Source organism: Watersipora subatra, chromosome 3, assembly GCF_963576615.1.
Source record: "Watersipora subatra chromosome 3, tzWatSuba1.1, whole genome shotgun sequence".
Lineage (NCBI taxonomy): Eukaryota > Metazoa > Bryozoa > Gymnolaemata > Cheilostomatida > Watersiporidae > Watersipora > Watersipora subatra.
This window is the reverse complement of record NC_088710.1, coordinates 29,989,517-30,016,965: the sequence shown is the minus strand read 5'-3', so window position 1 is coordinate 30,016,965 and position 27,449 is coordinate 29,989,517. Positions and strand designations below refer to the sequence as shown.

The 27,449-nt window shown below is 38.7% G+C and overlaps 1 protein-coding gene across 1 annotated transcript in view; it reads left to right on the top strand.

The window, feature by feature from the left end:
• Positions 1-27,449, top strand: part of LOC137390495 (caspase-6-like) — a 528,030-nt gene that overhangs the window by 381,051 nt on the left and 119,530 nt on the right. The gene's annotated exons all lie outside the window — the stretch shown is intronic.

Sequence of the window (27,449 nt, the reverse complement as noted above, 5' to 3'; positions counted from 1 at the left end):
GCCTGAATATTGTCACTTTTAAAATGTAGATTGTGGCTACACACTATGCAATCTGTGAATATGCAGCTCACATTGCATATTCACATCATCCCCTTTTCACAGGGCAGTTTCACGAGTTTTCCAAATCAATTACATTTAAATAATAAAAATGAATATACAAGTGAACAAACTACCAAGTTATGTTACTTACTTCATTTTCTATTATCTTCTCCAGTTCCTAATCAGTTTTATCAAAATCAGTTTCTCTTTCCAGACTTATCTCCTCTGAGCTAGCCAAAACTGGGGCTACTAGCTACTCTTTGCTGCTCTTGGTTACTGTTAGAGTAATCTTCCTATAAGAAAAGAATCAAATTTTAGATAGAAAGGATGAGTTGACAATTAAACAAAAAAATGATTAAATATACTTTGAATTTGTGTGCTTTTTGCAAGTTATTATTTTTGACCAGCATTGTTTGTATTAGTAACCAACCGTACTCTCACAAACTCATGATACTGCTCATTTCTCGCTTACTTTATAGCAGTTTATAATATAACATTCAAATAGTAAATAATATTCAGAGCTCATGCGAACCAGTTTGTAAGAATAAAGAATAACCGTACAGTTGCATTGGTTGTCTTTTTATTATACCATGTCATTCATGAAATATATGTGTTCAGTTGTTACTAATGACACTCTATGTCTATAACTGGTCGTTACTAACTATTCGTTATTTTAATGCTTTGTTGTTACTAACTACATTCTATGTCTATGCTTAGTTATTACTAACTAATCTCTATGTCTATGCCAAGCTGTCATCAACTGCTCTTTATGTCTATACACTTAGTTATTACTAACTACAATATATGGCTATGCTTCGTTATTACTAACTATATTCTATGTCTATCCTTAATTAATACTAACTACATTCTATGACTATGCCTGAGTTGTCTATGCTTAGTTAATACTATCTAGTCTCTACTTATTTTCCTCTGTGGTTTTTCTACTTGATACTGTTCATAATTAGGCTTGTCTTTTGCGCAAATTTGACAAACGTGAGGGCTTACTATTGTACATAAAATGTAATATAGATGCATATATGTTAGTTGCTGTATAACATATATAGTAGACGTCTCTATAACATATACTTCCTAGAAGTACAAAGAATTATGCAAAGTTTTTCTATGCACTACAGAATAGATTCTATATAATGTAAAGTTTCAAGTAAGGACAACTTCTCAAATTCAATATGAAAAGTCAAATATTTTGCAGCATTGTGAAAAAATTGAAGTACATGTTATAGCGTCACATCTATTTTATAGGCAACTTCCATGAAATTTTAGTTCATCGTGATAAATCATTAGTGTGTCATCAAAACTGAGAATAGGTAACTGTGCAATTGTTACTAAATACTTAAAAGCATTCCCTTGGTGCAGGTGTTACGGCGTTGATCTTCCAATCTAAATGTCATGAGTTTGGAGTATAACTTGAAACTATTTTTTATCTTAACCTTGAGCCCTGGATGCAGATAGATGAGAAACAGGTAGACGCAGCTACTCTTAAAGTAAAGTATGATTTTGTTTTGCTTTATTGCAGACATATCACATATCCGCTACAAATTTTTACTTTATAGAAGAGACTTTGCCGTCTAAAAATTAACAAACTGCTGTAAATAGTCGTTGAATATGTGCTATTCCTTATTGAAACATTGTAAAACTTTTGCAATCAATGTCTATAAAACCCATAAATTGGTCAAAAAAGAGACAAGTTGTAGGTGCAAACTAATAACATGTAAGCTATGAAGATATCCCAAAGAAGAAAAACAGTTTATTCTCAATTACTCATCAGTGTTGTCCTAATTATGTCAGTCCTAACATTTGTGGTTACTATGCATCATTATAGCAACATTGCCCTAACATTTCCAAGAAAGCAACTCATTTACAGAAGTTATGCAATGTTTACAGATTTATTTATATTGACAATCATTGCTGACATGCATCAGCATGAACTTTGTATAAAATAAACAATTTTATCGTATGTCTGCGTTCAAAGTTTATTTTCAAAGCCGATGTTATGATAGATCTGTCTGTAAAGTTTGGGTCATGTATTTTGTGTCTAGAAGATAATATATGCACATTTTTGGGATAATTCTGTGTGTCACATATATACACAGTTGTGTTTGGCAATGTTAACGTTTTGACATCAGTCATGCCATCATAGTATCTGTATGGAAGAAGCGCTGTTAGCTATACATAGTGAGTCTTTTTACAGTGATATGCAGAGTGTACAATACTCAAATATATCATCTTTCCTGAAGTTTAAAGTAAAAGTCTTATTTGCACAATAACTTAGGCCAAACCTATAACGTTGAGGTCATCACACTCACACATTCTAGTGTCAGAAGCTGCGAAAATAATTGGGAGGAAGACTTCTAGTAGTCGAGGAAGACAAAATCAGAAGCCATGGCAAACCATGATCAGCAAAGAGCTGAAAAGAGGTACGACAATCACACAAAAATCATGATCACACTGAGTGAGTTGGAGAATGAAAAGCTAGATGCCGTTGAGACGTTAGGGCGAAGGGTTGAAGAAAGACATGAAGAGGCCTGCCAGTAAGCGGATGAGACATACAGAATGCTTGCAGACAGTGTAAAAAGGCCAGTTGGATGAGCGGACCAGATGCTTAGAAGATAAGTTATAGTATTTCGCAGTAAAAATTGAAAATATGGACAGAAAGGAGCCAGCTTTAACAAGCTCTCCTCTCCGTAAGATCTGATACAGTTACAAAGAAAAAATAAACCAGCTATAACAACCTCTCCCTTCCTAGGTTTAGGGATAATTGAGAGGACAGGAAAGAGTTAGCCAACACAAGCGTTCCTTTTTGTAGGATCCAGGAAAGTAGGGATAAGTACAAAACTAAATACTATGCATACTAGTTATAGAAAATACTAGCTGAGTGTTGGCTTGTCCTTCACAGGTAAATCGGTAGATGAAAATTTTTAAACGTTTATTGAGAAAATTGCAGCGAGTTGTGTTTTGAATGATGTCCGTGAAACAGAATACGTCGTCATTTTGACGGCTTATCTAACACATTTTGTAGCTACGTAATGCCGGAAATTTGTAAAAACAAACGATTAATTTAGTCATGGTACTTGAAAAAGTTTACTGAAAAATAGGTTAAATGCTTCACGAGGTACCGAGCAAGTGGCTAAGGAAAATCCCTCAAATAAACAGGGTAAGAATGAAACTGTCAATTATTATCACAAACAACTTAGAAGAATTGTGAGCTAGGGTGGAAATTGAAAAAAGCTTATTTGTGCTAGTTTGCTTTCGAAAAAAGCTTAACTAAAAATCCGTGAAAGCATACTAACGTCCGAAGGAAAATCTTTTCTTGAGCTTTTTCAAGCCACAAATAGAATAGAAACCAAGCTCACAAATTGCAGTGCTGAAGTTGATATTGCTGTCAACTACAATTCAAGCGCTGTTAATACAGAGGTTTGAGCAAATTCCTTCGCGAGAACAACTGCTTTGGGAAACGTAGGGAGACAGAGAGACAATGTTTTAAATGGTGAGGAAAAACCATTTATCTTTCTAATGTCTTTTTTGAAAGACCAAATACAAAAAATAAATACAGTGCAAACAGAAGCTTTCGCAATGAAAAAAGTTTGAGAGTGAAAACCCACAAACAGTGGTTTTCCAGTTCAATAGCTTCTCACCTCAATCAAGGAAGCTACCAAGGCAACAGCAACCAATTTCTGGATACTTATGGGTGATACCTCAATGGTGGTTTGGACAAATGTCTGCAGAATTTCAAGCAACTAACACAGTTTCCTCTTTTGCCTCCAGCAGTAATCAGAATAAAGTTTCTGCTGAAAATAAAGCGAAACCCATCAATAATTATCCCATTTTTCATCTTCTGCAAATGCTGTAATTGAAAACAGTAAAAATAAGATAGAATTTCAGTTTGAAATTACATGTTTTGCGGATGCTGCAAAAGCTATGATTGAATTACTAGAGTTTGACAGCTTTGGTGCTGCAAAGACAGTTGCTGCTAAAGTGGCTCTAAGCGAGGCACTCAGCATAGACATGGTTATGGATAAAAAAGCTGCTAACTCTGAAGCTACTCTAAGCAACTCACATGAGGCAGCCAAGCCAATTTCCTGTCGATTCACATTTGGAAAGCATTGTAGAGCCTCTGGAGACAGTAAAATTCAATGTTTTTCAGATTAACAGAGCTGACAACCATGAGCATGTTGTAATAGAGGAGTATGTCACTATGCGAGTGTGCACCTGAGAAACCTGTATGCCCGAGGCAAGGGGATTTCCCAATAAACCAATCATCAGAAATCATTCATGCATACCAGGCTAATTGAAAAGTCTCTCGTAGAAAGCTCTCTCTAGTTCATTTAATTGGTGTGTTGCAGTAATAACATTAAATTCACAAGTTGGTCGTTCATAATCCGGAGACTGTCAGTGTACTCATGAAAAAAATCTCAGAAAAAGTTTACTTATCATTAAATAATCTGACATGACATTAAAGCAGGTGAGATTTATAAAAGTATGTCAATGACTAAATCTAAATGACTAAACACTAAATTGAGTGTATTTATACAAATATCAGCAGTTTTGTTTATTGGTCTGTCATGTTTGTGTCCATTTATAGCTATGAAAGTTTGGAAACAGAAAACCCGCCTTACTTTGGCATTGAGCTCTGAACTGCTAGCTTCGTATAACGTTGTGCTATTCATCAAGATGCGCGTCTACTTGATATTACCATGGAATATTTGTGATCATACTTATACACCTGCCAATATTTAATGTCGATTGGTTACAATATTATTTTTGCATGAAAAAAGTCTTGCACCATCTCTCTACTTTACAACCATGACAGCAGAACAGTAGCCATCCAATGCAAAGACTCAATGGTAAAAGTACATTAACATCAGGCTGATTTGTTGGAGTTGTGTTTTCACTGATAGACCTGGATTTGGGATGACCTCTAGTCTGTTCACCAAACCAACTCAAACCCCAACAATACAAAATGTGACAATATTTTAGCAACTGAAATACGATATCGATATGCATTCCATTTTTATCTCTTATGAGCATAAACACTGAAGGGAGTCACACCATTACTACACTTCATCTACAAATACGTGTAATTACAATGATAATTAGTATTTACTAATTAGGGTTGATTTTAAATTGTTTTGATGTGAACGCAGCTTATGCTACTGCTAACAAATCAATTTAAAAAAAACGAAAATACCACAACCGTATTTCTGGTGCTATTGCTACATATGTTTTGCTAAATTTATGTTGCGCTCCATCAGTGCCATTCATCAAAAGCAGACAAATACAGTATAAAGACTTGTCAGAGTCTAAGCTTTTTTTAAATATTGAGTTTGTTTTTAATATCGATCTTCAATTTGTCCTATTAGGGCAAACTAATTAGAACTGTTTTAACTACCTCACATTGTACACGTATTTTACATAGATGAAATGGTCCTAATATTTTGTTAATTCGGAAATATTTTTCTGACTTGCTGTGATATCCAATTTGACAAAAATTGATGGTTTTTCAACCAGTCCAGCTGTTAGGCCTTCCAATAACTAATACCTGAGCAGTCCATCATGACATAAGAGATTGTTACATGGGTCAATGAAACACTGAGAACCAGTATCTCTACCAGTAATTCAAATATCTAGAGGTGTTTGATTAGCGCAGTTGTTTAGCAAGTGTCAGACTATGTTACCATAACTTGAGAGTTCAAAACCCAATATGACGCAATTTTTTTTGCAACTTTAGATAAATGGGCAGACATGACTTTTGTTAGACAAAAGATTGTCTAAGGCATACAGAGTGCTGGTAAAAGACAGTATAACTTTCAAGTGTAAGGTAGGTAACAAACTAAAAATTCTACATTCCCAGAACATTCCAGAGATGTTTAAAAATTGCCAGAAACTTTTCACTGCAGCGCTGTCACAAAATTATTTGTAGACAACTTTTTAACGTTACACAACTTGTCAGCCATGCTGTAGGAAATAAGTTGCTAAAATGTAGACATTTTTATACATTCAGATAAATTTTCACGGAATGTTTGTTTAACAAATCTTCTACAACCTTACTATAATGTACAGCGCTTAAACTTACCAGAACATGTCTTCCTCAAGCTCTACAAAATTTTGGCAGAGCTGCACATCCGATACAAACCAATGTTTCTATAATACACCATGCATAACCTTCGTACAACATTTCTTCTCAAAGCTGAAGGACATTCCAAAAACATTGCACTTTAAAAATACAAAGATTATTACTAAATTGTCCGTAAATTCGATTTGTCGATTCAATTCCTCATGTCGATATATACGGTATGGTTGCAATGCTGTATATTTTAACATTTTGGTCCAAATATTAACATGGTATGTGTATAATTAAAAAAAATAAAACACAATAAAAGTATAACTATGAAAGTACGAAACTCTATATATATTACCATCATCAGAATATGTCAGAACAAAAACCTTTAGACCAGAAAAAAGTATATACCAATGATTCACAGATACAAAAGAGCAAAACTATGATCATGATTGTAAATATTTTTACAGTGTACCCAATGCTTCAACACATTGGACTGATGTTCTTCCAGTTCATCATTTGATTTTGGTAGCAAAGAGTCTTTTTTTATCCAAAAAGCTAAATAGCAGTGTAAGGATTTTAGGTATGCAGATATGCAGGTAAATGAGAAACACTACTAAGGCTATTGCAGAATGTTCTGAAATTTTGAGAAATGCAAATTGCAGATAGCCTAGATAAGTAATAAAAAAGAATTTTGAACCTGAAGATTTTGCAAGTTTGAGTTGGTCCAGAGGTATGGCAGCAGCCTGTTTATGCATTTTCTTCATATAATTTTGTTGGAACCAGCGAATCTGTTGTTATAATAATAAATAGTAAGTCAATCTTAACTTTGAATGTTCATGCAAAAAACTAAAGAAAGCAAATCAAAATTAGGTTGCAGCATGAAGGTGAATGTGAAAAAGCTGTAGCCTCCTAAACATTGTCGAATTTTAAAGTCACACCTATTTTAAATCATGGTAAAATAACTCCTACAATTTATGGATTATTTGACTATGATAAAGTTAGAGATTTGGAATCAAGCCAGTACTACTAACAATCTAACATATTTATTACAATATCAAAACAATGTAAGAGCAATCTTTTTGGAGTTGCTTCCTTAGTGATATACATGTGGGCATGACTCTTGAATATTCCAAGTTTGCTCTGCTTAAAAATTTGATGTGCTGATTAATTAGTAGCTAAAATTGTTTTCAACCTGCTAGAGATATTTACATTTGGTACTACATCATTTCTAAATTTGAAACTATTTTTCCAACTTTCAATAACAGAAACCACAGTTAAATGAAGAGTAGCTATTTAATAGATCTATCGCGAATTCCAGCGTACAGGTCGACACGGTGTATAAGCTGACATTTAAAGTTTGGTTTTAATTTCTCTGTTTTGACATGTACCTGTCACAAACCCTTTTCTGACTCAAAATGTTTGGTTGCTAATACATGTAGTTTATTCAAGATCATATGTGGCAAAGAGTGGCTGAAGAAATGCCTTCAAAAATGGGATCGGCAAGAACGAATGTTTTTGATGTCTTTTGCAATACTCCAACTAGCAAAATAATGGGAGAAGAAAGTTTCAGTCAAAATGACTGAGCACGAAAAACAGCACTTCCCCAAAGCTTTATTCCCCTTCAGTAAAATAAATAACTGCTACAGCTGTTAATACATATTTAACAGAATGGCTTTGCTGTAAGATAAAATTCTATCAGAAATCATGTATCACGTACAGGAAAACAGATAGATAAATTATAGTATGTGTCTCAAAAAGATTACCGAGATGTGGGTTACTAGACAACTAATATGAAAACAAGCATTAAATTAAAAAGCCATATCATGTGTCCAAGAGAATTTTAGGGACTACCATTTGAATGGTGAGTAATGGAGTGTTTAGGTTGCTTAATTTCATGTTGAGTATGAGTACTAGTATTTTACTATTCCATAAATAAATTCCTATATGACATATTATGTAATTTTTATTTGCAGCGGTTAAGATTCAGCAACTGTGAGGAAAGGCAAAGACATGTGTTTGACCAACACTGTTATACTAAAGGTTTGCTAATGCATAGCATACACACGTAATTTTACTCCAAGTTGAAGTATTTGATAACATCACAATGACATGTGAAAAATATAAAGTCAATTTGAATGTTGTATTTCTCCTGAAGCACAGGGGTACACCTATAAAATAAAAGCAATATGTAAACCAAAGACTCTGAGGAAAGGCAAATACCTGCATTTGACAAACACCGTTATACTAAAGGTTTGCTAATGCATAGCCTAAACACGTAACTTTACCCAGTGTTAAGGCATGTGATAACATCACAGGGACATGTCAGAAATTCAAAGTCTAATTGAATGATGTATTTCCATTGAAACGCTGTGGTACAGCTATAGGAAAAAAAGCATTATGAGACCTTTTGAGTACTACATTACTTTCAACGCATTCCTGCTTTAGGAAAGAAGACATTTTTAGCATGAGTTATATCTATTCATAACTCATATATGTTTTTCAATCTGTTTCGCAATGTCAAACCACATCAAAGAATAGTAAATCACAACATTTTGCAACCTTAAAGTGAAAAAATGAGTAAAAACCAGTCTAGAAGTCAGTTTTACTAACTGACATTTTGCATTGTACCAATGCAAAAAACTATAATCACTTGCGACCACAATTATAGTCAAAAACTGTCAAAATCAAGTTTAATACATTATAAATTTTTAGTATCAGTATTTATGCGCGTGAATCATGGTTAAAATGTTAAAATTTTGTACAATAAACTTTTTATAAAACTAAGAAGAAGTAAAACAAGAAGACAAACTTTTCTTGTTGTTCCTTCCTGTCCGGTATTATAAGTTTTGTGTCTGTGCCCATTAGAGGTGGAACGAGCAGACCCGTATTCCCTGGGAAGGCTGGCCGGCTGAGCCGCCCCAAACTTTTGAGAATTTATCACGGCTAAGTACAGTCAAACTCGGATAACTCGCCCTTTGGATAAAATGTAACATTTCATCTCAAACACAAGGTTAACTCGAACAGATTTGTTTGGTCCGTTCCAACGCAATGATGAATTGCTTCAGATAACTCGACCTCAACATCATTTATTCAAAAAGTTATTTGCCTAACAGCTATCGGTTTTTATCGCTGTAGAATATCACTTCATTCCAAGCCAAAGAGACAAACATCAACTTTTAGTAGTTATTAGGCGTCATTATTATCATCATCAGCGGCAAAATATTATTGTTAACGACATTTATAAAGGTTTACAAAGGATCTAGTTTTACCAAACACCCGCTTGGCCATGTCCCATCAAAAGCGTGACACCTCCGAATGAACTTAAAATAAAATACGCAAAATTAATCTTTGTTAAAACGTTCAAAAGAAAAATATGTTTTTTCTGAGCATTTTAACTGTGGTCAAGTTTGGCCTATTTAAAAATGTTTAGTCATTCACATCACCTAAAACAAAACAAGTTTCACAAAATAGAAAAATGTTAATACTTTCCGATAAAACTTTTTAAAACTTCACACGAGAGGCCCGGCTGCGAAATCTTTTTCCCAAATAGGTTTACATACGGCAGTAAAATCTTGGCTCCTGATGGTTTTAGTACTTGAGTTTTAGTAACTAAAACCTACATCATTAGATTAGAAATCAGTAGTTATAATTAGAAAGGAACCAAAAATTCTAAATAACGTAGTAAAATTTATGTTACCATTCTCAAAAGTGCTGTTAAAATTTAAGAGGTGCTCACCTAAAACTCATTAATTTAAGCCATTTTGAGTAAAATTTTGGAATTTTGTGTTCTTTTCTAATTATAACTATTGATTTTCAATGTAATAAGGTAGGTTTTGATTACTAAAACTCAATTATTAAAACCAATCAGGAGCCAAGATTCTACTGCCGTATGTAAACCTGTTTGGGAAAAGAAATTCGCGACTCGGCTGAGGCCCTACATGAGAGAAACCTGTTGGGGGCTTACACCGCCCCTCTCCCCTCCACACTCCAGGTGTTCATAACTAGTCGCCTAACATTAGCCGCCCCATTTTGCAACCAGTGAGTACAGGCCTGGGAACGAGACACGAGACGTCTCGAGTATCAACCTGTCTCGTCTCGTATCGGTCTCGTCTTGACTTAACTATTGCCAAACTCGAGACAGGAAATAGAACTAAAGTTGCTAAAACATGGTTCTTGCGGTAGCAACAACTCCATATTTTGTGATGGATTGCAGGCAACTACCTTTTGAAGTTATACCCGGTTCGTTACTACCTGTTGCTATTGATTATGTTGGCCACCGAGTCTAATCATGTAGTCCAGACAACGGCCCTGTTAATATATTGTAGTTCGGTTCTGTGTCCTTAAAACAGATACCGGGTCGTATCGTCTTACCCTCCGGAGAATCCAATTTAATAAATAAGACTATTTCGGATATAATGTCTGTATTTTATCTTATCATGTCTACACACCAACCGCCCTTCATAAAATTCGACCTCTTTTATATACTACCAATTGCGGGTAAAGCTTGCTTGGACACGGAGAAACGAAGGAAAGGCCGTGCCGATCATAGTTCGTGTTCGGTTAACAATGAGGTTATTGTTAATATACGAATATACATAGACATGTATACAGTAATTCATATGATTTCATGAGTACGATTTAAATATTATTCACATAATACAATTAATACACAAACAAAACTTAACATTAATGAAACGACAAGAATGAAAGTGTTATCGTGTGTTCTTTTAGTTGCAGTAATTCTTTGTAGAGCTACGGCTATCGGTTTCATTACAGATTACAGTAAAAAGTGAGACCTATTAAATAGATGGTAAAAATATACATGCACAAAGCAATATGTTTATAATAATTATTATCAATCAAGCTCAAGATTCTTAGAAATATATAACTTCGGTATTTTAGAGCTGTTTGTGTCACTTTTGTTTAGAAAAACTACATGCATATCACTATAAAAATGTTGTATTTAAATCATTTACACCAGGTGAAAATTCAATTAAAAAATATATACATCAATTTTATATATACCAAGTACTCTAGCACTCGTGTAGTGGAATCATCACCAATTGCTCATTATTTTACTATCTCGTGTCTCGAGTCTCAAATTTTTACAAGACAGTGTCTTGAGTCTTGTCTCAAACTTAAAAAGCCTGTCTCGTTCCACGTCTAGTGCCCATGAACCAAACCATTTGCATGGCAATCGCAAACAGGGCTTTGTTTATTATGACACAATCAAGACTGTTAACTCACTCTGTAAAGATTTAATCGACCTAAACTGACCAAATATTGTCCAACTAAAGTATGAAACACCTAAACGAGTCTTACATAGTGCCAAATGACTGTTTGAGATTTTGTGAATATTTTATTTTATTTTTATTTATTGAGCGATCAAAAATAAACATCGATCATATATTACAACATGTTTTCCGCAAATCACCGTGGGAAGTAAACTGAATAGAAGTAGTTATACCTATGAAATATTTGAAGAAAAGAAATGGTTGATGGTAGTGCAAAAATGTTTCAAAAATGTTCGAAAAATATCGAAAATTGGAGTTGTCTTCTTTTGGTATATAGTGTTAGACTTTAACATGAACTATATGAGAGGATATTGGTGAATATCGGTTGAAAAACAGGAGTTGTCATCTTATTACAATAAGGAGAATGGACAACTCCAGTTCTGCAAATTAAAATAAGCTGATATTTCGATAAAATATTAGCTTCGATATTCATATTGATTTGAAAAATGACCCAATATAAAATTATCCACTGAAATATATCGTCACATCGAATTATATCGCTTTATCATGCAGCATTAGTTGGTGGTCTAACTAATATAATTATATTAAGGTGAAAGCCATAAAGTATGTAAAAAGCAAGTATAGGCATTGATATGAGTATTTTTAAAACCAAAAGTGACAAAGTACAAGCGCTATGAAAATAGGTAATGTTAATATACAATGCTAAGGTTTTTGGAACCAACATAGTCTGTTCTAATACGTTGGTCAGACAGCTTTGTGATTGTTTGCACTCTCGGCTTGCCGAGTTGCCATTTAAATGGCGTCTCACTTGCAAGTCTGCTACTGAGTGGTTTAAAGGGTGGCTGCCACTTTTTCGTTTCTACCGGTATCTTGCTCTGCATCACTTAGTCATTTTGGGTTTCTTTCTTACTACTACTATCACCATCTGAGCATTAACTTCATTCAGTGGACAAACACTCAAAGTAGCAAGAAAAGTAGCACTCTTGCTTGAACAAAGGCTCTCTTTTACCATAAATGATTTTATAGTTGTTGAGCAAGGAGAGACAACCCTTTTAGACCTCCTTAGATGTATCACTATAAAATTAGTAGTAGCGGCATGTGCTGTAGCCAATAATTCTGTTAGGCAAACTACTTAAAATGCTTACCTTGACACTCAAGGAGGGTGGCAAACCATTAGCACAGAGCTGTATAAGGGTTCAATTTAGGTTGGGAGATGGAATCTAAAGGTACAATAAACAAGATTAAAATGCCAACTGATTGTGTTTATTCCACTGTGCACGTGTTGAAGCCTGATGGATCACTACACATTTGTCTTTACCCCACCGAGCTGAACAGGTGTATTAGACAAGAACACTTTGCTTTGCCAACCACTACTGAGATATTTTCAAAATTATCGTGGTGACAGGATTTTTTCGCACCAGATGCAACTCAGGGGTTTTGCAACTTGAACTTAACTGTAAGAACAGGTTAACCGGCATTTGCAACTCCTTTTGGAAGATACAGATTTCTTAGACTACTATTTGAAATAAGTTCAGCTTCGGAAGTTTTTTATTGAACTTTTAAAGAACTTTAAAGAAGTTTTTTATAGTTTTTTATAGTTTTTTTTCTGGTATTGATTGGGTAGAAATGTTTGTGGATGATTTACTATTTGATGCTGCTTCAAAAAAGCATTATGCTATACTTCTACATGTGTTGACAAAATTTGGAGCATTCAGTCTCAAAATCAATCTAACAAAATGTAGATTTCAGAAGCCAGAACCTAAATACTGAAGCAAATAAGATGACAGTGGGTTATACAGCCTGACCCAGCAAAAATTAAACCTGTTATTGATATGCCCACTCCAAAGTGCCCAGTTGACTTTTTGTAGGTTGCTAGGCATGGCTACATATTTTAGCAAGTTTTGTTCCAATCTGGCTGAGGGTACAGCTCCCCTTAGAAATCTTACACAAAATATGTTCAGTGGTCTTGTAGAACTGAACAAGGAAAGTGACTTGAACAATTAAAGTCCTTACTTAGTAGTGGCCAGTTACTGAGAATGTTTGATCCTACTCAATCAATCACACCAAGCGGTAATATCTCATAAAATGGTATAGGGGAAAATATTCTGACAAATGGTCATCCAGCTAAACAATACAGGTTAACAAAGTTTTATCAATATGTTTATGGTCTGAAAATAATGATAAAAACTAATCGTTTACTATTGCTTGGTATCAAGAATAATAGGTTGAGCGACCTCACACCTAGGTTACAAAGATTGAGATTTTGAACTCAACTGTATGCTTATGGTCTGATTCACAAAACTTTCACCATGATGTTTATTGTTAATACTTTGACTAGGGCCAACCTCAATGACCACTGTCCAGACAGTCTAAACTTAGTCAGTAGGGATTATGAGCAAATGCATGCGAGAACCAATGGAATTTTGGTCTAACCAAACAGACCGTGTACACTTTATCAAAGCCACCATAGACCCACTTTAGTGCTTTAGACACACTAAAATCAGACATACGTAATGGCTGGCCAAAACAGGCAATCATGTTTGGATCCCGTAAAACCATTTTTGACCATGAGACAAGACTTCACTGTGCGTAACAATAGTGTGCTAAAAGGCAGTTAGTTAATAGTACTGTATATCTCAGGCAAACCATTATCAATGCTATAGACAAAGGCCCCTTCGGAACTTCTAAGTGCATTGAAGCACTAAAACTTCCGTTTACTGACCAGACTATGTTGGCTATATTACATATTTACATGTAGTTTATGTTTGAGAGAATCGAAAAGAGAAGGCCAAAGCAAACAATAAGGCCTCTCTTGAACCATTTGACATTCCTTACTACCCTATGTGAACAGTCACCATCGACATTTCTCAGCCAGCAGGCATTAAATATTTGGTCACTTTAGATAAATCGATGTTGTAAAAGATCTGACTCCGGTAGCTGAGTCAGCTTTACTTCACTAACAATGGAGGCGCAACCTGAGCTACGGGCCTGCCTTGTTCGAGGCCTGATTGACCTAACAAGAGCGATCAAGTCAGTCCGAGACAAGAACCTGGTAGTCAGGCTTGCTCCGAAACCAAACCCCGGCCTGCCCTATGGATCTCTTCCTCAGGCTAGTCTGGAACCACTAGTGGCTTGCCTTAGGACCTGATTTCCTATGCCATGGCACACCTTATCAAGTCTAGACAAAGCCGTAGATCAATCCCTAGCCTTATAGAGCCACCCTGGTAGTTCCGTCTGATGGTTACAATGAGCCTGCTTGCGTAATCGTTGAGCCAACCAGGCAAGCGTCAACATAACCAGTTCTTGCGAGTATGTAATAGTTTTATTAATGATAGCTTCAACAACATGTGTTCACAAGATCGAGTGATATCAAGCACACTTGTCTACTCACTGGGCTGGTTTATATAGTGGTCTAGCTCCGCCCACCAGTCTATTTATAACACAAAGGATGCACAGGATATAATAGGAATATATAATAGAAAGGCAGTTCAGGAAGTTCAGGCAAGTTCTAGTAAGGATATATATATATGTGCGTAATAAATGGTATATGTCCCAGTCCTCCACACTCTCCCTTACAGAGTTATGAATGCAGTTATGCAATGAATGAAGAAGTGGTTTCTGCTGGTAAAACTAGTTAGGGGATTTGAACAAGTTATTATTATCTAAAAGAACAAATAATAATGCTAATATGTTTGTATATTCTGAGAAAAATGTAACATGTAATTAAAAAAATTAATAACCTTTGATGATAGCAACAAAGTAAATAGCACAGCGACTTGGTTTGCAAAGGCATGTATGTCATGTGTAATGATATTTACAATTGAACATGACATGTCACAATTACTCATTGTCTATAAGGTCTTCAACTTCCTCTTCTGGTAGATTGTGCCAAAACAGACTTCCGCTCTCTGGCATAAGAGGACAGAGGTTGTGCAAGATGCCAGCTTTTTTGCTAGCAGGTACTCCCCTCGGTCTAGTTTTTTTCAGCTGCGGCTGAGCTAAATTGTATCTGGCTTTTAAAAAGTCAAATGGCAGATAGTCTTCGCCGAATTGTGTTTTGTAGTATGCAGACAGTATGTAGTAGACATATCTCGGCTAGCAAGGGGCGTCCTGGTTTAGCTAGCTTTGCAACACTCTGACCACCAGTCAACTCTTTGAAGTCCTGATGTTGAATTTTTTGAACATTCGAATTGCCTGCAGTCTTTACACTAGTGGCAAAGTCATTAAAATTAAACAGATTCATACGCTTCTTTATCGATTGTTCGACTGCAGCATGGAAGCTGTCAGCACTCATAAACGTATGCCCTTCTTCCAGGTACTTCAATGTAATAGTCTTGGCACATATCTTACTACTGTTGATGATGCCGACTAAGGCGGTGTACAGCACATAGTTTTTATTTTGGCCGCCGCAGTTGTCCATATAATATATAACTTCATCAAGGTCTTGATCAGTCACTACAGCTCTTAGCAGCACTGAAGTAATGTCCTCAGCCTTTCGGCCACTAATTCCTTCATGCCAAATGATGGCTTCAACCTTGAATCTTTTGCAGTAGTTGCCTACCGGAGCGAATGTCTGGTGGAAGGTGACCAGACGACGAGTGAAGCATGCAGACTTCAGTCCAGGGAGACGAGGCAACATTATAATTTTTGGAGGTCAACACTCCACACTACTCTCCCTGGTACGACTTCCTCCCCATCGGCCTTGTATTGCACTCAAGCTTCCTCTGCAGCCTTCAAATGAACCCTTAGCTTGTTGCAAGCTTTGCAGTGGTCGGTGAAGTCTTTGTGCCCATGGTCTGTCTTTAGTTTCGTGCAAACCTCACATTCCTCTTCCCCAAGCTTTGCAAAGGAAATATTCATGCTCTGTACTCTTCGCATGTACGTTGAGTAGTTGATCATTTTCTGGCGAGTATCAACAAAGTCTTTGTGCATCTCAGCAATGCTTAGCTCATGTGGAAGACACAGGCGCTTCGGTGCATGCTCACGTCGATAGAGGGAGATGCCTGGGTTATAGCTTTTGATGTGTTCATCAATGAGCAAATGCAGATGGTTGGGGTCTGCTTTTCTTTTTCCTCTACCGTCTGCAGCAACAGCTACACAGGCCGGGCTCGCTGTTGCTGTCGCTACCACTGTCGAGCCAACATAATAAACCAAGGTGTGCATAAAAAATGTCTTGCAGACAATATGATGATTGCCAGCATCATCAGTCAAGTGGTAGGTGTAATAAACCTACAATAAGAATATACAACTTGCATGTACATGTTGAAAAAACTATATGCATTAAAAAGGTTAAAGCTCATGAACTCATCAGAATAAACATTGGTATATAACATTACTACAAGAGTTGGTTTGATTAAGAGTAGCTTGGATTGTGTTACAAATTACATTGTAGGCTAATTGATGTGCATCAACATTGTGAGTGCAAATATAATATTGCCAAATTTTGTGATGTTACATTATGTGTTATACAAGTAAAAATTATGACTGCAAAGAAGGCAAATGTTGTTGCTTAGGACAGTATGCAGACTTGGCTGATGTTGTTGTAACAAAATATTGTAGAACAGAGCACTTACGGATCTTTTTGGTGTGCCACCTATCCTCGGGTTGGTTGATGTTTGGTCAACTGAATGATGAATAAAATTTTTTCGCTCAACGTAAGAAATGCTCCAAAACTTGATATAAATTTGAAGTCTCCGGCGCTGATTAATGACAGCAGTGCATTTTTTCTGACACTCACTCTCACTGCATGGCTCATTCAAACACTGTGTTCCCTTCCATGCTGCAGCTTGTCTTTTAACTCACGTCTACGGCTAAGGGTACTTTTCTCGGCCATGTTTGGAGAATCACAAAATGTGATGTGATAGTGTGGCATGGCTCTCATTTTTATATATCGTGATTATGTGAATTTTGATGTAATTTATGAATAATAAAACCTTTTGCAAACCTTGTAACTAGTTTTACTAGCAGAAACCACAGCTTCATTCATTGCATAACTGCATCATAACTCTGTAAGTGTTGCTAACTAGTTATTCGAGCAGAATACCTGACCAACTTACTCAACATTCTGCTTGCATAACTAGTTTAATTGGATTATTAAGGATTATGTTTGACTTGGATTAGTCTAAACAAAGATGAGCATTCTTTGGCTTGTAATACATGTATGTTGTGAAAATCATCTAAGTTGCTTGAAATTCCTGGGGTGGCAAGGAAAAATACTAAAATTTTGTCTGGTAACTAGTTTTACCAACAGAGGGCAGAACAGGGGCTCCTCTTCATCTTTCACCTGGACCTTCATCTGGCGTTGCCGGAGGATGTCATAGGTTTCTTCCAGCCGGCTGGCTAGTCTCAGTACGTAAGGCTGTACTGCCTGACTAGCGGCTGCGATGGGTTCCGAGAGCTGGTCTGGCAGTCTCAGCTCTTTGCCCATCATTATATAGTTTGCGGTCTCACCCGTGGCGGAGTGGGGAGTGCCTCGGAAGGCCGTCATTATTTAAGGTAATAGCAAGTCCCACTCTGTAGGTTCACGACGCAGGAGCAGGGCCCTTAAGGAATCTCCTAGGCTCCGGTTATTTCTTTCCATGATGCAATTTCCTTGGGGGTGGTATGGCGTAGTCAACATTTTATCTATGTTCCATAGACCACATAATTCGCCCATGAGCTTAGACTCAAATTGGGCCCCTTGATTGGAGTGTAATTCTTCTGGCAGGCCGAAGTAGCAGAAGATTCTCTCGTCTAGGGCCGAGGCCACTACCGGGGCGGTAGGGTCCGGGATGGCCAAGGCATCTTGCCACCTGGAGAAATGGTCGCTGATTACCAGTATCCATTTGTTTTTCCTTTCCGTCTCCGGCATGGGGCCCACCAGGTCAATCGCTAATTTTTGCCAGGGTCACCCGGCATATAGTCGGTGTTTGTTTTTTGCTGCGTGGTTCCCGCCGATCTTTGCCACCTGACAGATCTCACACGTCTTGACGAGTCGTCTTACATCGGCATTCAGTCCCGGCCAGTACCAATTCAACAGTAGCCTCTTTATGGTTTTGTGTACCCCTACATGGGCCAGTCTGTGAGTCTCCCAAATCACCTGGTTCCGGTCTGCCCGAGGGCATAGGGGGTGGCCGCTTGCCACTAGCCTGACCTTTAGGACTCCGTTAGTCGACAACCTCATGGCTTCCCATTTTCTATGTAGGATCCAGAGCTCATTACTCCCCAGGGTTAACTCCTCCTCTGGTAGTTCTTGGTCGTTTTGTATTGCCCAATACATTCTAGCCATGGCTTGTGTCCCTTCCACTTTACTCTGCACCAACTGGCAAAAGTTTCGTTCCCCAGGTAACTTAATTGCTGCCACTGCGTCTGATTCTCTTTTCAGCATTGCCTGTTTGCTAGGGCCCCCGTATCGCTCCTTGATTCGGATACATTGTCGACAGTCGTTTGGGCAGACCTGTCTACTCAGACCGTTGGCATTTCCGCGCTTAGATCTTGGCCGGTGCTCTAGTTGGTACGAGAGTTCTGACAGAATTTCTAGCCACCAAGCTACTTGAGCTGGCGGCTCCCTTCTCCTACAGCATCACCTCAGGGAGGCATGGTCCGTGTGGAGCATGAACTGTTGTCCATACAGGTAGAGCCGGAAGTGTTTGACGGCCTTTACCACTGCCAGGAGCTCCCTACGCGTCACACAGTAGTTTTGTTTTGCTGGGCTGAGAGTCTTGCTGTAATAGGCCACCACGGTTTTCCTACCTCCCTGGTTCTGAGACAGGACAGCCCCGACTCCCACGTTACCTGCATCAGTGTTTAGAATATATTTATTCTTTGGGTTGGGATATCCCAAATCGGGTGCCGAGATCAGGCCTTGTCGAAGGGTCTTGAATGCCTGCTGTTTTTCCTCTCCCCACTTCCATGGCTTTCCTTTGCTGGTCAGGGGCGTGAGTGGTTTGGCATCGGTGGCGTAATATTTCAGGTATTGCCTGTAGTACCCCGTAGTCCCCAGGAAGGCCTGCAGTTTTTTTATGTTGCGAGGAATCTACCATTCGACAACTGCCTTTACCTTCTCTGGGTCCAAGGACACTTCTTCTGGGCTCACCACATGACCAAGACACCGCACTTTCTCCTGGAGGAGCTCGCATTTAGAAAGTTTCAGTTTCAGTTGAGCGGCGGTTAGCCACTGAAAAACCTCCCCAAGCGGGCCAATTGGGCCTCGAAGCCTGGAGCTATAACGATCATGTCGTCTAAGTACAACAGGAGGGTTTTTCAACGAAGCCCCTGGAGTACAGACTCCATCAGTTTTTGGAAAGTGGCAGGGGCCGATGTCAGCCCGAAGGGCAGTACCTTCTACTTCCACAATCCGCTTCTCGTGGCAAAGGCAGATCTTTCTTGGGCTTCTGGATCTAACGGTACTTGCCAGTACCCACTGGTTGGATCCAGCGAACTGAAGAATTGACTCCCTGCCAAGGCATCCAGGCTCTCGTCGATCTTTGGATTGGGGTATGCATCTTGTTGGGTGACGGCATTCAGCTGTCGATAGTCGATGCAAAACCTCGCCCGCCATCCTTCTTTTTACCATAACGACTGGAGAACTCCATGCTCCATTGGCAGGCTCGATCAGTCCCTTTTCTAGCAGTTCCTGTACCTGCTTATCCGCCTCTGCCTCTTTGAGGGGTCCTAACCTGTGGGAGGGGGGTTGCCTGACCGGCCTGGCACCTTCCATCAGAGGTATGCTGTGCGCTACCAGGTCTGTCCTTCCCACCTTCCTGATACCTGGTCAGCAGACTTGCCAAGCTCTGCCTCTCTCTTTTGTACAGGCATCCTGGGAGGGCCTGCCGGTACAACTCAACGAGTTGACCCGGGACGGCTTCCCCCGTCTGTATAGTCGCACTGCTTACTCCTGACTCGTCAAGGCTCTTGCGTTCCGGCCCGGACCAGAGATCCGTCTGCACGTCCTTTTCCTCGACAGCCGTGTACAAGCCAATGACGTGCCCGGCGCCCAACTCTATGGGTTGATGTCCTGGGTTCAGGCATCATATGGCGACATCACACATCTATCTAGGTTGGTTCAGGCTATAGGCTACGGGTATGCACAAATCAGAGCCCTCTATCATGCCCACTGGAACATAATTTTTGGCGGAAATCCTTCCTGCCACTCTTGCTTATGATAAAGGAGGAATAGTGACCTTCTAAGTGTAAACTTTGGACACCATCAGTCTCTCATACTTGTCGGTACAAGTAAGCTGCCTATCTCCTAGAGAAATGACTGGTCGGCAAATTTTAATTTGACACTTATGGGAGATAAGAAAAAGCATTCCCAGAATAGCATCTTTGCTGATCTGGCTTACAAGGAAGTTCTCTTCGATAGGTATGTCTCTGATCCTTCCGGATAGCCTCATTAGTCCATAAAACTGGAGCTTGCTAACATCTGTCATGAGCCCGTACCGGTCACTCTCTTTGAGCTGCATCTTCACCCTCCCCGGCATTCTATCAAACACCTTCTTGGATAGCAGGTTAGTGTTGCAGCCGGTGTCTATGAGGAACAGCAAGCCTTGCCTCTCCACCTTTCCAGGTGGGAAGTAGCTCGACTTATGTGGTTTTTCCAAGGCTCCAATTCTTCGTAACCCTTACTCCACTGCGGTGGCGTCACACGTCCCTTCTGAGTTTCTTCTCCTTGGGCGTCCCCTAGGCCTGTCAGGTGGTAGACTCTCTTCGAGCTGGTCCCCCAGGCTTTCCTCAGGATTAGCTCGTATTGTGCTCTCCCCGTACCGGCCTGTCGGACCCGACACCGGACTCATACGTTGGCCTGGGTTCTGTTCCCGGAGATGGCCGCCTTGTTTCGACCCTCGTCTTTTTTTGGGCACAGATCCCCTGGGAGGATCAGGTCCGTTCCAGCCCCCTTTACTTCTGGATCTGTGATACCCTGATCTCTGGAGATACTCAGCCATTGCTAGATCCTCTTTCCATCCCGATCCGATTGATACAGATCTCTTGAAAAGATGAGTGCCTGCGGGGCCATCTCTCCGACCTAACTTGGTCGATGGCAGGGTTCCACCCGTGCTGAGTGCTCCCCCTTTCCTGATCTGTATTGCGTTGGTCTCTCAAAAGCTTCAGCTACCACTGAATCTGCTCTCTGTCCGGACCTTTGCTGTCCAGATCCCTCGGGGTGCTCGGCACTAGTTGGACCTTCCTTCCTCCCTGGCCTCTCCCGGCCTCCAGGTGGCTTCGCAGGCTTTCCGGCATGTATATAAACCCTTCGTCCCTCGCCCTGCCTCTGGATCTGGTGGAGGTACTGCTGCTGTGCCTGTTATGCCACCTGTGGCGAGTCCCAAGAGTTCGCCTCGCATTCCTCTTCCCTTCCATTCAGACCCCATAGACTTTGGTAAGGGTTGTAGACGGGAATCATTTTTACTGGGGTCCTCTGGGCCAGGGCAGCTATCCTAGCCGGATGCTGCCAGCCTTCCGGGCCAACCCCGGCTCCCTTCAGCCGGTCTTTCTAGGTTTTCTGCGTTTTTTGTGTCCTGGTGCCCTATTGCAGCCAGCAGGTAGACCTACCGCTGCGGGCGGTAGGCGTTTCCCTGGTTCTGCCTGTGGAGCGTCCTCTGATTTGTTTGCCTCTGTGGACAGCTTCTCCTCCGGTGGCCTTCTTGGTTGCATCCCAAGCATCTAGGCACTTCCTTTCCCTTGGTCCCATTTCCTGAAATAGGTTGCGGCTGATGGATGTACAACTTCAGTTTGGCCAGCTCTCTGATTAGGTCTGGTAACGAGGTCAACAACATTTCCATGGTATCCGGTGCGGTCCTGGCCACCACGGCCGGCTCTAGTAAGGATATATATATATGTGCGTAATAACTGGTATAGGTCCCAGTCCTCCACAATATTGAAGATGGCCTACTTGTCATAACCATAAAAGTTATACATCCAAGCAGGTAATTTATTTGCTAAAACAACAGTTCTTGGACTTTGGCAAACCTGAAACCTTGGTATCAGACAATGCATCATACTTTACCTCATTTGAATTCAAATATTTATTGAAGCTTTTCTTGTTAATCATATAACTGTTAGCTCACATTTTTGTAGATCAAATGGAATGGCTGAGCGTATAATACAGTCAGTGAAGAAAAGTCTAACTAAGGCATATATGTCTCATCAAACACTTTACGATCTCATAAGCGTACTTAGATGTACACATTCAGGTAAAGGCCTCCCACCTCCTTCATTCTTACTACAAGGTAGGACTTTTAAATCAAGAATACACATCATTCCTAAACAACTGAAATTACAGTATATCAAAACAGAGAGGGCATAAGTATATGGGTAAAAATAGGACTCAGGATATGAGGGAGGAAAAGTTATAAAACATGCTGGCACTACATACAGTTTATAGTACAATTCAATGATGGCAGAGTTTTCAGAAGAAACCGGTAATCTCTTAAAACAAGATAATGGCTTCCACAGCTGAGGAGTCTAGTGGTGCACAGTCAAGTTATCTTTGAATGCATAGAAATTTTCCTTTAGACAACCTAACACTGAACTGTTGGCTGAGATAGCGCCAATTTCTGTGGTTTGAGAGAATGTTGCGCTTCATGTGGCTTCAGTACTGTTGCCATGAGTAAAAGTTTTAAATCTACCAGATCAATACAGTGGAACTCTTCATGACTAGTAATTGACCATGAAAATTGTATCTTTGCAGTCATGGAATAGCAGCTATAAAATAATTACATTCAACCATCAGTTCTAATTTAGTGAGCAACGGCCAAATGAAAACTCATGCAAACTCTGTTTGTATTTAGAAATTTCAAAACAAGAAAATCTGCTTTTAGCTATACAGCCTATTGAGCTACCAGTTATATAATCAAGCTACTAATGCAGACAAAGGGGTTAACTGGCCACAATTTACTGATTGAAAGCTTTATTGTTTCTGACCACCTAGAGGGCTCTTTAGCAATCTGCCGCTGGCTATTCATAATAACAATAGGTTACTAGCAGCTATGATTCTATAAGATTTAATACAAATCACTGAGCATATCAAGAGCTGCAATCAAAATCTCAAACATTATTCTTCTTAGGGCAAGGCAAGTGAAACGGGTATCCACAGGGCTAATCAACGAAAACGAATTAGGCCAGTGATGGTTTAGCGGAGCAATGTGTGTTATATCTAGTATGTAAGCAAAAGAGGCAAATGGCTCCTAACCACCAGAACCTGCTGGGTGTGTCAACTGTCTGCTGGTGAATTATAACTGCAATCAATTAATATGGATACTGATCACCGTCATCAACCCTATCGTATGAGTGAGTACATGTTCACATATTTAACAAAGAGCTTTGCTTACCTTGTTCAATTTGATAGCCCAGCTAAAACGAGTGTTCATTATTTTTCTTCAGTTGCTAATAACTTAGTTGGTCTTTGGTCGTTGGTTTTTGGTAATAGAGGTATTTGGTAAAACCTGCATAAAGAGCAGCATAAAGCTGATTACAAGGGGTTCAGGAATAATGTTTTTAGGTATTTTATTGGTAAAGTAAACTGATCAAAGTTTTGAGTCATATGAACAGCCAAACCGTGCAAGTATATACTTACATGACAACTAGAGTGCCATGTTAGGGGTTGGGAAGAGCAGTCAGCTTTTGAGTGAATTACACAGCTGTGTGCTTTACCATCTTTTCGTGTTCACGGCTTAAGTAAGGAGGTTTTTTGCATTTGCAAGTTCTGGCTCTAGGCAGTGGTAACGCAACCACTTTTTGCAATTTCTTTGGCAAAATCTTTCGAGGAAACTTTGATAGCTTGATTGCTTGGTTAACAGTTTACAATAACTGCAAAGATAAATCAGATTTGTTTCATGAGCTTCTCTCATTTTGGCAATTAATAAGAGCTTCAAAAGTGCAAAGATAAATCATCAACACGGCACCATTGAATAGTGTTGATGCAAAGATCAATAATGAAATATACTGTGGGCCACTCAAGTCTGTATTATGCTTAGACTATGCAAATAGCTTTATCCACGTTTTGGGCCAGCCTAACCATCTAAACATGGTTAGTTATTAATTCCAAGCAAGTGCTTTAGCGTGAGTATCTTAACTAATATAAGACTGTCCGCCGAATTTATTTAATGTACATGTATTATGTGTAGCCTAAGGGTTTAAAGCCTGAGATCAAATCCAGTTCGAAGCAGTTTGTCATAGCTAGATTTTAATTGATACAACTAAACACAAGGTTTACTAGAAATACAAACAATGATGATCACAAATATGTACGTAGAAGACTATGTGCTTAAAAACAGTATTTACATACACACACACACGCACGCTTGCACGTACGCACACACGCACGCACACACACACACATATATACACATATATATATATGCATATGCAGTGCATATACATATATATATATACATATATAGTGTATATATGTATTTATATATATATATATATATAAATTGTTTCCTCACTCCGGATACCCCGTATGGGTGGAAATTTCTGCTCTAACTCGGGTCTCCTACCAGAGACCTGGGAGTTTGAGCACTCGCCTCAAGATCTTAGCTGTTCCCAATAGCGCACTTTTCTGCAACTCACCTGAGTTGATTGCTGTTGGTATTTGGGCAAGCCACATTTTATGCGCCGGTGTTATTGCGCCCAGTGCCCCAATGACTACTGGGATTACAGTTGTTCTTACATTCCAGCATTTTTTCAATCTCTTCTCCAAGAGGGAGATTTTTTTCTACCTTTTCTTTTTCTTTGCTGGTTATATTGTAGTCATTGGGTACTGCTATATCAATTATACTAGCCCTCTTGTTCTTCTTGTCGACCCCCACTATATCTGGTTGGTTTGCTAGGACATGCTTGTCAGTCCGGATGTAAAAGTCCCAGACAATCTTTGCGCAGTTATTTTCATTCACCTTATACCAGGAGCTTCCCACCAGTGTTGTGGTTTTGAAGGCCATACTCATTACATAGACTTCTATACCCAACACCTGCAACATGATTATGCTTCTCGGTGTATGCGTTTCCTGCTAGCTGCTTGCATCCACTGATGATATGCTGGATGGTCTCAGGTGCATCTTTGCACAGTCTGCATCTAGGGTGGTCTCTAATGTGATAGATTTTTGTTTAGAGTAGCCTTGTTAAGAGCATTTGTTTTTGGGCTGCCATGATTAGCAGCCCAGGAGCAAGTGCAAGTGATTATATATATATATATATATATATATATATATATATATATATATATATATATATATATATATATATGTATATATATATGTATATATATATATATATATATATAAATTTGGTGAAAAGATTCTTAAAATTCGACCAAGCAAAAATTACTAAAAGTTTCATATTACACAAAAGGTCTGTAATACTCATCAGATAAAATGCTTAGTGAAGACTATACACAAAATTCTGCTTTAGCTGGTAAACTGAAATAAAAAATCAGGTATTAAAAGTTAGATGGATAGGGTCTATTACCCTAGGACACTTATATTTCGCTAGCATTTAGTTTCGTGAGTAGCACACAGAGTAAAATTTCGAAGCAACTTAATTTCGCAGCTCTGATGAGTGCGAAAATATAGTGATGTGAAAATAAATGCAGTGGAACAAACATAATTAGATTCCTCAGGTTCAGTTTACCAATAAAAGAAAATTTCAATTTGCGACTAGTTTGTAATTGTGAACCGCAGGTAGAATGGTGTGGGCAAGGTCGATAATGCAATTTGATCGCTTGCTGCCATTTGTTTCTTGGACTATCAACAGGCCCGTTTTCACTGGGGCAGCAGGCCGGCTGAGCCGCCCCAACTTTTTGGGAATTTTTTACGGTAAGTACAGTCCAACTCGGATAACTCGCCTTTTGGATAAAATGTAACATTTCATCTCAAACAGAAGGTCAACTCAAACGGATTTGTTTGGTCAGTACAAACGCAATGATAAATTTCTTCAGATAACTCGCCCTCAACATCATTTATTCGAAAATTTATTTGCCCAACGGCCATGGACGCGGGTTTTATCCCTGTAGAATATCACTTCATTCCAAGCCATAGAGACAAACATCAACTTCTAGTAGTTCTTAGGCATCATTATTATCATCATCAGAAGCAAAATATTTTTGTTAACAACTTTTATAAAGGTTTGCAGAAGATTAAGTTTTATCAAACACCCGCTTGGCCATGTCCCATCGAAAGCGTAAAAGCCTCCGAATGAACTTAAAATAAAATCCGCAAAAATGATCTTTGTTAAAACGCTCAAAAGAAAAATATGTCTTTTTTCTGAGCGTTTTAACTGCGGTCATGTTTTGCCTATTTTGATTTAAAAACGTCTTGTCAGTCACATCACTTAAAACAAAACAAATCTCAAAAATTACAAGTTATTGAAGAGGTGTCAGTGGTGAATCCAAACCCTTCCAGAGCCATGCTGCTTGTGTAGTACTGCGAGTGTCAGTGCATGTGTCTTATTTTCTTTCAACACACGGTGCTCACTGCATTGATTGATGTCCCCAGCAAACGATAACACTACTAATGCGTGTGCATTGACATCAAATTCCTATCATTATAAATCATTCTTAATGGGAAAATAATCATAATTAGTTGCAAAATAATAACATAATAAAATTTGACAGTCAAATTATTTTGTTGGTTTATATTTTAACGATGCTATAGTGGTCGTTAAAAACGTTAAAATAAATGTCGTTATAAAATTCCATTCTACAGTATCAATGAACAAAGCTATTTAGTCTCGCTTTTTCGCTCATTTGTTACGATAGTTTAGTTTTGCACATGAAACTTTCGCGAGAGGATGACACCGCGAAAACGCGAAAGTTAGATGCTGCAAATACATAAGTGTCCTAGGGTATGTAATGCTATTTCGTAAAAAATGTTTCTTAGAATGTCTACACATAGATATTAGTTTACTACATTTATTTAGAGTGTCCTTCTCAGGTCTGTAAACGATAAGATATTTTCCAAAGTACATAGCATTATGTACAAAAGCATAAGATAAAACGATTTACCAGCCGTTAAGTAATTTTATGTGCAGCTGAGAATATCTGATTACGACAATGCCTGCTGCTGTAAATGTTGATAAAATTTAATAATGTTAATATACAA